Here is an 11,245-nt window from a genome sequence, read left to right on the forward strand (position 1 = left end):
CTCTGATGACCGATCCTTGCGATGGATAAAGAAGTGATCCGCTGGTTGAATTGCGTGATCTGGAACCTCCGGTGTGAGCCATGTTTCGGTGAAGCAGAGGACATTGCAGTCCCTAACGTCTCTTTGATATTGAATCCTTGCTCGGATGTCATCCAGTTTATTGTCAATTGATTGTACATTGGCTAGCAATATACTGGGCAGTGGTGTACGGTGGCGTCTGGATCTCAGCCTGTTACGGATCCCAGCCCTCTTTCCTCGTCGTCTTTTCCTGGGCTCTGGGAACAAAGGATCTGGTCCTAATCTCCGGAGAATTTCTTCAGGCCATTGATGCGGTTCGGAAAGCTGATCCAGCGAGTAATCCAGTTGGTAAGTTTCCCGTAATCCAATGTCTATGAGTGACTGACGGTCATATACATTAAATGCACCAACAGTTGGTACGCACAAAACTCTAAAAACTATAAATATTAACAAAAGTAAACAGTCTCGACGGAGCGAACAGAGAGGCAGCCGGTCGGAGCGGCGCCATCATCACTGGGCAGAGGCAGACCAGGGCCCTCATTCATCAACGTGTCTTACGCACAGATTTGTGCTTAACCTGTGCGTACGATCATTTCTAAGCAAAGAGTGGGATTCATCAATTTCAACTTGAACTTGACTCCGTGCTTACGTGTACGCACAGCTCTGAGCATGCTTAGCTGACGCCCAGTGGTAGAATATCGTTACTACGCATAAACGCTCCTCAGTTCTGCATTAGTTTCAAGGCGGAAATAAAGACACTGGCGCGTGTTCTGTATGACCCCCGTAATCCATTATAGTTCATTGTAAAATAGCAACAGTAGTGTAATTATGGTCAAAACCCTATAAATAGCATTTGGAATAATAGATCTTTCTCTCAGAATGAATGCAGCATGGTTTATATAGCGTTATCGGAATATACGGGGTGTACTGTCTCCGCGTAGCTCAACTCGTTATTATTTTGCGCACAGACCGCAGAAACACGGGAACGTTTTGATTATATTTAAAAGGCTTTACGTTAAACGAAACAAGTGGAATTTCGAAGCTGTAAGCAGAATACAAGTCATATGAACACCCACGATATAGTGTTCTTCCCCCTTTTTACTGTATAAGAAAGAATAAAAAACGCATTGCAATGACACCAGGGTGTATGTGTATTACAAAACCCTTGCAATAATGTGTCTTAAATGAATGAAAAGCATACATGCTCTGGACACAGAGCATATCGTGTGGGTGATATGACTTGTATTATGCTTACAGGATTCCACGTATTTAGTTTTACAATGTCAAAGCCTTTTAATGTAAATCAAAACGTTCCCGTATTTCTGCAATCTATGTGCAAAATAATAACGGGTTGAGTTCTAACAAAGAACATATTACATGCTGGTATGCTGATAGAGTAAACTATTATATGAATATGATATGATATAAGGTATACACTGGTCCGTCGCATACACTGGTATGTGCAAGTTACTGTTGCATAATGTAGGCTATGGCTGCTATTATATGTAATTCATATAGGCTACCTAATAGTATATGATTTTTAGAGGCATCTATTTTGTTGTCGGTAATACCGACAACAAAATAGATGCCTCTAAAAATCATATTATAGCCAATCGAACACAACTAATAAAGGCATTCATATTACAGCACGGTTATAATGACACACAACCAACGCCAAACAGTGGTCAACGAACGGTCTTTATTAGTGTTTTGAGCTGTCCAGGCAGAATTGCAGCAATGGTCTTAGGGAGCCGTTGATATCTGACATCACCGTGTACAAGTCAGCCTTTTATTTATCCCATAACACGCGTTGTGTCTTCTTGGTTCGACAGCGCCTCAGTGAATAATCTCCCGTGGAGTTTCTCAGAGTTCCGCTCGGGTCAGTCCATTATTTCACATCCCAAGGGGGGTGTTTCATGACCATATATGGATAATCATGCACGAGCATTGACGGTAGAACAAAGTGGTATTTATCAACACGGGGGAGCATAGGACCTGTGTACGCACGGTTGATGAATCCCAATATTTCCGTGCGTACACTCATTCTAAATTCTGTGCTTACGTGTGGAAATAGAACATTTTCTACGTCCACGTTGATGAATGAGGGCCCTGGCTCCCAAGAGAAGACAGACTATGCACCCACTGCACACAAGATGAGGTGGAAACCGAGCTCCACTTCTTAACAACCTGCCCACTATACCAAGACATCAGAGACATATACTTCCCACAAATTGCAAACACCCAAAGAGACTTTGAAAACATGGACAATAACTCAAAACTCCCATACCTACTGGGAGAAATACAAGAATGTGCAAACACAGCAGCAAGATTTGTGAGCTGCTGTGACAAGAAAAGGACATCCAGCGGAATGCAACCACCATAAAGACTGTACGAGACATTCCGTCTGTAATGTACTGATTTATTTTGTTTTCTCTGTTTGATTGTTTTGTTTTGTTTGGCTTTGGCAATGACAGAGACAGAGACAGAGACAGAGACAGAGAGAGAGAGAGAGAGAGAGAGAGAGAGAGAGAGAGAGAGACAGAGAGAGAGACAGAGACAGAGACAGAGACAGAGAGAGAGAGAGAGAGAGACAGAGACAGAGAGAGAGATAGAGAGAGACAGAGACAGAGACAGAGACAGAGAGAGAGAGAGAGAGAGACAGAGACAGAGAGAGAGAGAGAGAGAGACAGAGAGAGAGAGAGAGAGAGACAGAGAGAGAGATAGAGACAGAGACAGAGAGAGAGAGAGAGAGAGAGAGAGACAGAGAGAGACAGAGAGAGAGATAGAGAGAGATAGAGAGAGACAGAGAGAGAGATAGAGAGAGACAGAGACAGAGACAGAGAGAGAGAGAGACAGAGACAGAGACAGAGAGAGACAGAGAGAGAGATAGAGAGAGATAGAGAGAGACAGAGAGATAGAGAGACAGAGAGAGAGATAGAGAGAGACAGAGACAGAGACAGAGAGAGAGAGAGAGAGAGAGAGAGACAGAGAGAGACAGAGAGAGAGACAGAGAGAGACAGAGACAGAGAGAGAGAGAGAGAGAGAGAGAGAGAGAGAGAGAGAGACTGTCACGTCACAGGTTCAAGTCTAGTATGGACTTCCTGTTGCTCGGACGCCCCTCCAGCTCAGGGATGAACTCCACCCGTCCTCAGACAGAGAGACTCGGCTCAGCTTCTCCCCCCATCAGGCCGTCAGAGCCTTGAACACTGAACTCTCCACACACGAGCACACACTGTACACGCACACACACACTAGCAGCCACTTTAGCACAAACACACACACATACAACGGTCACTTTACACAATGAAAAGGTCACATTAAAAAAGAACGGGAGTGGTTCAAGTCAAGAGTTTTATTTCTTGTATAGTAAACAGATGGATATAGCAAGTTAGCATAAGGATATATAGTATAACTGTATATTGTATAGTATTGTATTGTATAGTAGTGTACATAAGACCCAGTGCCTCATCCGTAGCCATCACTGTATTGCACTATCGCAGGACCTTAGCATGTCAAGTTTCAAGTTTCAAGTTTCTTTAATAGTTGTCATACAGAAGTACAGAATACTTTTATACAAAATGCTTCTTACTGTTACGCTCCAGAGACTGTGCAAGACAAGATAAGTATGAAATAAAATAACATAGTAAAATTAGAAGTAAAAAAAATTAGGTCAGTTTAGACATATGTACAATGTTCGATGCAGAATAGACGTAGTTACCATACAATATACAATACTGTGCAGTGTACTAATATACAATACTGTATAGTGCAAGGCAGGAATGGGACGAGGTGCAATTTAGGTACAATTCACAGTAGGTGTCCTACCATGCATTGTAAACTTTATGTACATTATACCTGTTATGTCTCATTCTATGTCTTATTCTTATTACTTGTATTATTGCACAATCACTGTAGGCATGACCACCCGCATTTCACTGTATGCTTGTATGCCGTGACAAATAAAACTCTTGACTTGACTTAAAGCTTGAGATTCTCCCCTGAGAGTTTAAAACCTTGATCTCCAACCTTTGTCAATCAAGTTGTACGTGTTTTAATTGATTGTTATCCTTACTTGTCTAATTGTTATTGTTTGTTTGTTGCCTTTTTCTTTGCTTAACTCTGGATGTTTTGCTTAACTCTGTATGTAAACTCGACGTGACTGTATATGAGGGAAATAGATAAAAGGTTTGAAATGAAATGAAATACTGTACCCTCTTCTTAAAGTCAACGCAGTACATACGACTTAGTGGGCTTTTAGAAGGGTGCACACACAGACCTAACTAGCAGAGAGCAGACCTCCATCAAGACCTAACTAGCAGAGAGCAGACCTCCATCAAGACCTAACTAGCAGAGAGCAGAGCTCCATCAAGACCTAACTAGCAGAGAGCAGACCACCATCAAGACCTAACTAGCAGAGAGGAGACCACCATCAAGACCTAACTAGCAGAGAGCAGACCTCCATCAAGACCTAACTAGCAGAGAGCAGAGCTCCATCAAGACCTCACTAGCAGAGAGCAGAGCTCCACCAAGACCTAACTAGCAGAGAGCAGAGCTCCATTAAGACCTAACTAGCAGAGAGCAGAGCTCCATTAAGACCTAACTAGCAGAGAGCAGAGCTCCACCAAGACCTAACTAGCAGAGAGCAGAGCTCCATTAAGACCTAACTAGCAGAGAGCAGAGCTCCACCAAGACCTAACTAGCAGAGAGCACAGCTCCATTAAGACCTAACTAGCAGAGAGCAGAGCTCCATCGAGACCTAACTAGCAGAGCTCCACCAAGACCTAACTAGCAGAGAGCAGAGCTCCATCAAGACCTAACTAGCAGAGTGCAGAGCTCCACCAAGACCTAACTAGCAGAGAGCAGAGCTCCATCAAGACCTAACTAGCAGAGTGCAGACCTCCACCAAGACCTAACTAGCAGAGAGCAGAGCTCCATCAAGACCTAACTAGCAGAGAGCAGAGCTCCACAAGACCTAACTAGCATAGAGCAGAGCTCCATCAAGACCTAACTAGCAGAGAGCAGAGCTCCATCAAGACCTAACTAGCAGAGAGGAGACCACCATCAAGACCTAACTAGCAGAGAGCAGACCTCCATCAAGACCTAACTAGCAGAGAGCAGAGCTCCATCAAGACCTCACTAGCAGAGAGCAGAGCTCCACCAAGACCTAACTAGCAGAGAGCAGAGCTCCATTAAGACCTAACTAGCAGAGAGCAGAGCTCCATTAAGACCTAACTAGCAGAGAGCAGAGCTCCACCAAGACCTAACTAGCAGAGAGCAGAGCTCCATTAAGACCTAACTAGCAGAGAGCAGAGCTCCACCAAGACCTAACTAGCAGAGAGCACAGCTCCATTAAGACCTAACTAGCAGAGAGCAGAGCTCCATCGAGACCTAACTAGCAGAGCTCCACCAAGACCTAACTAGCAGAGAGCAGAGCTCCATCAAGACCTAACTAGCAGAGTGCAGAGCTCCACCAAGACCTAACTAGCAGAGAGCAGAGCTCCATCAAGACCTAACTAGCAGAGTGCAGACCTCCACCAAGACCTAACTAGCAGAGAGCAGAGCTCCATCAAGACCTAACTAGCAGAGAGCAGAGCTCCACAAGACCTAACTAGCATAGAGCAGAGCTCCATCAAGACCTAACTAGCAGAGAGCAGAGCTCCATCAAGACCTAACTAGCAGAGAGCAGAGCTCCACCAAGACCTAACTAGCAGAGAGCAGAGCTCCATTAAGACCTAACTAGCAGAGTGCAGAGCTCCATTAAGACCTAACTAGCAGAGAGCAGAGCTCCACCAAGACCTAACTAGCAGAGTGCAGAGCTCCATTAAGACCCAACTAGCAGAGAACAGAGCTCCACCCAGACCTAACTAGCAGAGAGCAGATCTCCATCAAGACCTAACTAGCAGCTCCACCCAGACCTAACTAGCAGAGAGCAGAGCTCCATCAAGACCTAACTAGCAGAGAGCAGAGCTCCACCAAGACCTAACTAGCAGAGAGCAGAGCTCCATCAATACCTAACTAGCAGAGTGCAGAGCTCCATCAAGACCTAACTAGCAGAGTGCAGAGCTCCATCAAGACCTAACTAGCAGAGTGCAGAGCTCCACCAAGACCTAACTAGCAGAGAGCAGACCTCCATCAAGACCTAACTAGCAGAGTGCAGACCTCCACCAAGACCTAACTAGCAGAGTGCAGACCTCCATCAAGACCTAACTAGCAGAGAGCAGAGCTCCACCAAGACCTAACTAGCAGAGAGCAGAGCTCCACCAAGACCTAACTAGCAGAGAGCAGACCTCCATTAAGACCTAACTAGCAGAGTGCAGAGCTCCACCAAGACCTAACTAGCAGAGAGCAGAGCTCCACCAAGACCTAACTAGCAGAGAGCAGAGCTACACCAAGACCTAACTAGCAGAGTGCAGAGCTCCATTAAGACCTAACTAGCAGAGAGCAGACCTCCAACAAGACCTAACTAGCAGAGAGCAGAGCTCCATCAAGACCTAACTAGCAGAGTGCAGAGCTCCACCAAGACCTAACTAGCAGAGTGCAGACCTCCACAAAGACCTCACTAGCAGAGAGCAGACCTCCATTAAGACCTAACTAGCAGAGAGCAGAGCTCCATCAAGACCTAACTAGCAGAGAGCAGAGCTCCATCAAGACCTAACTAGCAGAGAGCAGAGCTCCACCAAGACCTAACTAGCAGAGTGCAGAGCTCCATCAAGACCTAACTAGCAGAGAGCAGAGCTCCACCCAGACCTAACTAGCAGAGAGCAGATCTCCATCAAGACCTAACTAGCAGAGAGCAGAGCTCCACCCAGACCTAACTAGCAGAGAGCAGAGCTCCATCAAGACCTAACTAGCAGAGAGCAGAGCTCCACCAAGACCTAACTAGCAGAGAGCAGACCTCCATCAAGACCTAACTAGCAGAGTGCAGAGCTCCATCAAGACCTAACTAGCAGAGTGCAGAGCTCCACCAAGACCTAACTAGCAGAGTGCAGAGCTCCACCAAGACCTAACTAGCAGAGAGCAGACCTCCATCAAGACCTAACTAGCAGAGTGCAGACCTCCACCAAGACCTAACTAGCAGAGTGCAGACCTCCATCAAGACCTAACTAGCAGAGAGCAGAGCTCCACCAAGACCTAACTAGCAGAGAGCAGAGCTCCACCAAGACCTAACTAGCAGAGAGCAGACCTCCATTAAGACCTAACTAGCAGAGTGCAGAGCTCCACCAAGACCTAACTAGCAGAGAGCAGAGCTCCACCAAGACCTAACTAGCAGAGAGCAGACCTCCACCCAGACCTAACTAGCAGAGTGCAGAGCTCCAACAAGACCTAACTAGCAGAGAGCACAGCTCCATTAAGACCTAACTAGCAGAGAGCAGAGCTCCATCGAGACCTAACTAGCAGAGCTCCACCAAGACCTAACTAGCAGAGAGCAGAGCTCCATCAAGACCTAACTAGCAGAGTGCAGAGCTCCACCAAGACCTAACTAGCAGAGAGCAGAGCTCCATCAAGACCTAACTAGCAGAGTGCAGACCTCCACCAAGACCTAACTAGCAGAGAGCAGAGCTCCATCAAGACCTAACTAGCAGAGAGCAGAGCTCCACAAGACCTAACTAGCATAGAGCAGAGCTCCATCAAGACCTAACTAGCAGAGAGCAGAGCTCCATCAAGACCTAACTAGCAGAGAGCAGAGCTCCACCAAGACCTAACTAGCAGAGAGCAGAGCTCCATTAAGACCTAACTAGCAGAGTGCAGAGCTCCATTAAGACCTAACTAGCAGAGAGCAGAGCTCCACCAAGACCTAACTAGCAGAGTGCAGAGCTCCATTAAGACCCAACTAGCAGAGAACAGAGCTCCACCCAGACCTAACTAGCAGAGAGCAGATCTCCATCAAGACCTAACTAGCAGCTCCACCCAGACCTAACTAGCAGAGAGCAGAGCTCCATCAAGACCTAACTAGCAGAGAGCAGAGCTCCACCAAGACCTAACTAGCAGAGAGCAGAGCTCCATCAATACCTAACTAGCAGAGTGCAGAGCTCCATCAAGACCTAACTAGCAGAGTGCAGAGCTCCATCAAGACCTAACTAGCAGAGTGCAGAGCTCCACCAAGACCTAACTAGCAGAGAGCAGACCTCCATCAAGACCTAACTAGCAGAGTGCAGACCTCCACCAAGACCTAACTAGCAGAGTGCAGACCTCCATCAAGACCTAACTAGCAGAGAGCAGAGCTCCACCAAGACCTAACTAGCAGAGAGCAGAGCTCCACCAAGACCTAACTAGCAGAGAGCAGACCTCCATTAAGACCTAACTAGCAGAGTGCAGAGCTCCACCAAGACCTAACTAGCAGAGAGCAGAGCTCCACCAAGACCTAACTAGCAGAGAGCAGAGCTACACCAAGACCTAACTAGCAGAGTGCAGAGCTCCATTAAGACCTAACTAGCAGAGAGCAGACCTCCAACAAGACCTAACTAGCAGAGAGCAGAGCTCCATCAAGACCTAACTAGCAGAGTGCAGAGCTCCACCAAGACCTAACTAGCAGAGTGCAGACCTCCACAAAGACCTCACTAGCAGAGAGCAGACCTCCATTAAGACCTAACTAGCAGAGAGCAGAGCTCCATCAAGACCTAACTAGCAGAGAGCAGAGCTCCATCAAGACCTAACTAGCAGAGAGCAGAGCTCCACCAAGACCTAACTAGCAGAGTGCAGAGCTCCATCAAGACCTAACTAGCAGAGAGCAGAGCTCCACCCAGACCTAACTAGCAGAGAGCAGATCTCCATCAAGACCTAACTAGCAGAGAGCAGAGCTCCACCCAGACCTAACTAGCAGAGAGCAGAGCTCCATCAAGACCTAACTAGCAGAGAGCAGAGCTCCACCAAGACCTAACTAGCAGAGAGCAGACCTCCATCAAGACCTAACTAGCAGAGTGCAGAGCTCCATCAAGACCTAACTAGCAGAGTGCAGAGCTCCACCAAGACCTAACTAGCAGAGTGCAGAGCTCCACCAAGACCTAACTAGCAGAGAGCAGACCTCCATCAAGACCTAACTAGCAGAGTGCAGACCTCCACCAAGACCTAACTAGCAGAGTGCAGACCTCCATCAAGACCTAACTAGCAGAGAGCAGAGCTCCACCAAGACCTAACTAGCAGAGAGCAGAGCTCCACCAAGACCTAACTAGCAGAGAGCAGACCTCCATTAAGACCTAACTAGCAGAGTGCAGAGCTCCACCAAGACCTAACTAGCAGAGAGCAGAGCTCCACCAAGACCTAACTAGCAGAGAGCAGACCTCCACCCAGACCTAACTAGCAGAGTGCAGAGCTCCATTAAGACCTAACTAGCAGAGAGCAGACCTCCAACAAGACCTAACTAGCAGAGAGCAGAGCTCCACCAAGACCTAACTAGCAGAGAGCAGAGCTCCACCAAGACCTAACTAGCAGAGTGCAGAGCTCCATTAAGACCTAACTAGCAGAGAGCAGACCTCCAACAAGACCTAACTAGCAGAGAGCAGAGCTCCATCAAGACCTAACTAGCAGAGTGCAGAGCTCCACCAAGACCTAACTAGCAGAGTGCAGACCTCCACAAAGACCTCACTAGCAGAGAGCAGACCTCCATTAAGACCTAACTAGCAGAGAGCAGAGCTCCATCAAGACCTAACTAGCAGAGAGCAGACCTCCATCAAGACCTAACTAGCAGAGTGCAGACCTCCACCAAGACCTAACTAGCAGAGTGCAGACCTCCATCAAGACCTAACTAGCAGAGAGCAGAGCTCCACCAAGACCTAACTAGCAGAGAGCAGAGCTCCACCAAGACCTAACTAGCAGAGAGCAGACCTCCATTAAGACCTAACTAGCAGAGTGCAGAGCTCCACCAAGACCTAACTAGCAGAGAGCAGAGCTCCACCAAGACCTAACTAGCAGAGAGCAGACCTCCACCCAGACCTAACTAGCAGAGTGCAGAGCTCCATTAAGACCTAACTAGCAGAGAGCAGACCTCCAACAAGACCTAACTAGCAGAGAGCAGAGCTCCACCAAGACCTAACTAGCAGAGAGCAGAGCTCCACCAAGACCTAACTAGCAGAGTGCAGAGCTCCATTAAGACCTAACTAGCAGAGAGCAGACCTCCAACAAGACCTAACTAGCAGAGAGCAGAGCTCCATCAAGACCTAACTAGCAGAGTGCAGAGCTCCACCAAGACCTAACTAGCAGAGTGCAGACCTCCACAAATACCTCACTAGCAGAGAGCAGACCTCCATTAAGACCTAACTAGCAGAGAGCAGAGCTCCATCAAGACCTAACTAGCAGAGAGCAGAGCTCCATCAAGACCTAACTAGCAGAGAGCAGAGCTCCAACAAGACCTAACTAGCAGAGTGCAGAGCTCCATCAAGACCTAACTAGCAGAGAGCAGACCTCCATCAAGACCTAACTAGCAGAGAGCAGAGCTCCAACAAGACCTAACTAGCAGAGTGCAGACCTCCACAAAGACCTCACTAGCAGAGAGCAGACCTCCATTAAGACCTAACTAGCAGAGAGCAGAGCTCCATCAAGACATAACTAGCAGAGAGCAGACCTCCATCAAGACCTAACTAGCAGAGTGCAGACCTCCACCAAGACCTAACTAGCAGAGTGCAGACCTCCATCAAGACCTAACTAGCAGAGAGCAGAGCTCCACCAAGACCTAACTAGCAGAGAGCAGAGCTCCACCAAGACCTAACTAGCAGAGAGCAGACCTCCATTAAGACCTAACTAGCAGAGTGCAGAGCTCCACCAAGACCTAACTAGCAGAGAGCAGAGCTCCACCAAGACCTAACTAGCAGAGAGCAGACCTCCACCCAGACCTAACTAGCAGAGTGCAGAGCTCCATTAAGACCTAACTAGCAGAGAGCAGACCTCCAACAAGACCTAACTAGCAGAGAGCAGAGCTCCACCAAGACCTAACTAGCAGAGAGCAGAGCTCCACCAAGACCTAACTAGCAGAGTGCAGAGCTCCATTAAGACCTAACTAGCAGAGAGCAGACCTCCAACAAGACCTAACTAGCAGAGAGCAGAGCTCCATCAAGACCTAACTAGCAGAGTGCAGAGCTCCACCAAGACCTAACTAGCAGAGTGCAGACCTCCACAAAGACCTCACTAGCAGAGAGCAGACCTCCATTAAGACCTAACTAGCAGAGAGCAGAGCTCCATCAAGACCTAACTAGCAGAGAGCAGAGCTCCATCAAAGACCTAACTAGCAGAGAGC

General features: G+C 47.5%; 1 protein-coding gene across 6 annotated transcripts in view; it reads right to left on the bottom strand.

The window, feature by feature from the left end:
* The window catches only part of LOC311244548 (MYND-type zinc finger-containing chromatin reader ZMYND8-like), a 79,671-nt gene that overhangs the window by 47,073 nt on the left and 21,353 nt on the right, over positions 1–11,245 (bottom strand). The window lies entirely within an intron of this gene.

The sequence above is a fragment of the Notolepis coatsorum genome (genome assembly GCF_963971535.1).
Source record: "Notolepis coatsorum genome assembly, chromosome: 17".
NCBI classification, from domain to species: domain Eukaryota; kingdom Metazoa; phylum Chordata; class Actinopteri; order Aulopiformes; family Paralepididae; genus Notolepis; species Notolepis coatsorum.